The sequence below is a fragment of the Somniosus microcephalus genome, chromosome 9, assembly GCF_052327205.1.
Source record: "Somniosus microcephalus isolate GS21.2 chromosome 9, FLI_Smic_1.0, whole genome shotgun sequence".
In the NCBI taxonomy this organism is placed as follows: domain Eukaryota; kingdom Metazoa; phylum Chordata; class Chondrichthyes; order Squaliformes; family Somniosidae; genus Somniosus; species Somniosus microcephalus.
Genome location: NC_140995.1, coordinates 97513814 through 97517031, shown reverse-complemented (window position 1 = coordinate 97517031; position 3218 = coordinate 97513814). Strand labels below are relative to the sequence as shown.

Below are 3218 nucleotides of genomic sequence, written 5' to 3'. Positions count from 1 at the left end.
GATAGCATATAAATGCAAATTGTCCTATGGCAGGCCTGTAATATGACATAATTTGTGTTGATTGGAAGTGGTTTTGCTTCACATCAATGCAAACTGTGTAGATCAATTTGCATATGAATTGAGTTTAGGCAAGTGGTATGACACCACCTTCAGCAGCCAGTCTTTCAGACTACAGCTTTACACCTGATGCAATATGATAGCTGTCAAAGAAAGTGAAGTTATCACAGTTGGTTCCCCGTCAGCATTAAACTTCAGTCTGGTGCTTGATAGTATAATATGGTTTGCTAGGTCCAAATAGTGCAAACAGGTTACAATCTGGAGTATAATGGCAACTTCATTTTTTTTTATCTGTTTGCCTATCTGCTCTAGCCTGATCAGACCTGCACCATACCTGGCAGGAGGATCTCGGATAGCCTCGCACTACTGAGGGATACGATTGCCTATGTGCGAGACAGGAGGGTGGATCAGGGAAGGCCTTTGATAGAAGATCGCACATGTACATGATGGACATTCTCTCCAAAATGAGGTTTGGGGAGGGAATTACCAATTGGATCCAACTGCTCTACACAAACATCAGTAGTGCAGTTTTAATCAATGGGTAAGAATTGGAAAACCTTCCAATCAAATATGGAGTCAGGCAAGGCTGTCCTCTCTCCTCTGTCTTGTTCATGTGTTGTATCGAACCTCTTGCTGAGTTCATCAGGAAGGATACAGGTAAAAGAGGGGTGACAATCCCAGGCAGCAAAGGCGTTCAAGTCAAGGCCTCCCTTTACATGGATGATATCACCATCTTCTGCTTGGATCCTCTGCAGGTCCATAGATTGATGAGCATCTGCAACCAGTTCAAACTGGCCTCAGGGGCCAGAATAATTTGCAGCAAAAGCGAGGCCATGTTCTTTGGGAACTGGACCGACCGATCCTTTGTCCCCTTCACTGTCAGGTCAGATTACCTGGAGGTGCTGGGAATATGGTTCAGAGGGGCCAGGGTGTGCGGCAAGAACTGGGAGGAGCGTGTAGCTAAGGTGAAACAGAAACTGGGAATGTGGGAGCGACGCTCCCTCTCGATTGCACGAAAGAACTGGGCATCAGGTGCGAGGTGCTCTTGGTGTTGCTGTATGTGGCGCAGGTCTGGCCCATACCCCACTCCTGCCCCACCACAGTCACCTGAGCCATATTCCATTTTATCTGGAGAGCCAAAATGGACTGTGCCTGCAGGGGCACAATGTACAAACCTACAATAAAGAGGGATTCCACTGTCACCCTCATCCTGATGGCCACCTTTGTGTGCGGCTGCATCAAGCTGTGCATAGACCCTCCATATGCAAACACCAAATGTCACTACGTGCTGAAGTTCTATCTGTCCCCATTGTTGCGAAGGATAGGCCTGGACACATTGGCGTACCACCTGTCCCTTGTAGAAAAGTTTGTGCAGAAAAATGCCTTTGACCACAAGTCAATCAGACATTGGTCTGCACGTAACGTCCTCGAGGCCCTGCAGAAAAAGGTGATGGTGGATTCTGTCAGATGATTCCCTGGGCAGACTGTCAAAGTAATTTGGCAGATCGCCTCATCGCCAGAACTTTCAAACAAGCACCAAAATATAGCTTGGCTGGTGGTGAGAATGGTCCTCCCCGTCAGATCCTTCATGCACACCCGAAATATCCGTACCAGCTCACGCTGTCCTTGAGGTGGCTGCGGTGGGGAAGAGATTGTCACCCATCTCCTTCTGGAATGTGTGTTTGCAAAGAAGGTCTGGAGAGAGATGCAGTGGTTTTTGTCGAGGTACATCCCGAGCAGCTCCGTAACTCTGTGCTCTACAGGCTGTTCCCAGGGATGCACACCGAGATAAACATCAACTGCTGTTGGAAGACCATCAGCTCAGTGAAAGACGCTCTTTGGTCTGCCCGAAACTTACTGTCCTTCCTGTGCAAGGAGCTGTCCACGACCGAGTGTTGTAGACTGGTGCATTCCAAGTTCCAAGACTACATGCTGGGGGATGCACTGAAGCTTGGTGTAGCCGTCGCAAGGGCTCAATGAGGAAAGGACACTGTTTAGGGCCCTCTTACCATTGGAACCAGTATAAAACCCCCTCGGACTTTATCTAGCAGAAAATGTTTAATATAATGTAAATGTGGATGTAATCTGCACTGTAACTGGAATGAGGCACCTTAGAATGCCATGTACTGTATTTAACCAAATGGATCTGTACTATGTGAATTGCAACACTTGGATTGTGCTGCATTTGATAGGAATGTGTCAAACAATCATTCGATAACAATATTGATAGTCATTTACAGGCCAATTATTTATTTATTTTCATCTTGTAGGTGTCTGACTTAAGATTACAATTCCAACTACATAATAAATGGAATAATAATTGTAACATGCTACAGAAATGGTTTGGATATGTGCATGTAGGTATATCTTGAAACCATTTAAAGAAAAGCTTTGTTTACAATTTGATGTAGATTTTTGTAATTATGCCAGATTTCAGAACATGTGAAACAGTAGCTTTGTTTAGAAAGGAACATCCTTGAGGCCATAAAAAGAATTCAGAAGGACTTCTGTAATGTATCTTGACTGAATATGTCAGTTGTAATTAACGTTTATTGCACAGAAAGTTACAGATTTTAAATCAGTTTAGAAACTAATTGCACTATAAAACCTTTGTATCCTAATGCCTCAAACCATAACGAATTATTAATAAAGCCATTGGGTGTGTCTGCATGTACTGCATGTTTGCTCATGGATCAGCTCCATAACTGTTAAATGCACAGTCAGAATGACTGAACATGTTGTAGCTAGGATAAAGATTAGCATTAGGCCTGAAATGAAAGATTTTGGCAAATTTCTGTTAGAATCTTTCTTACAGACACAAGCGTGACCAATTTATTTGATGCATGGATGGTCCTTGTTGTTCTTTAAAAAGGTGAAACTCTGAACAGGAACATGGATGCATACGACATACCATTAGGGAGCCATATTGCAGTACAATGTGCTGTTGAAAGGGAGAAACACTTAGGCCGTGAATTTAATTGCACTGAGGGGCGGGTTTGGAGGCGGGACTGCTGTCAAAATCAAAAAGATTTACAGCGGGTAGGAAACCCGCTGTCAACCCGCCTCCACATGAGTCTCCCAGGTGTCGGGTCTGTCAGCACAGAACTGACCGAACACCAAGCGGCGGGGGAGACAATTCTGGTATTAAATGGCTTGATAAG

General features: G+C 44.5%; 1 pseudogene; it reads left to right on the top strand.

The window, feature by feature from the left end:
• The first annotated feature begins 773 nt into the window (after window positions 1–773).
• On the top strand, window positions 774–2105 carry LOC147112549 (uncharacterized; annotated as a pseudogene).
• The last annotated feature ends 1113 nt before the right edge of the window (window positions 2106–3218 follow it).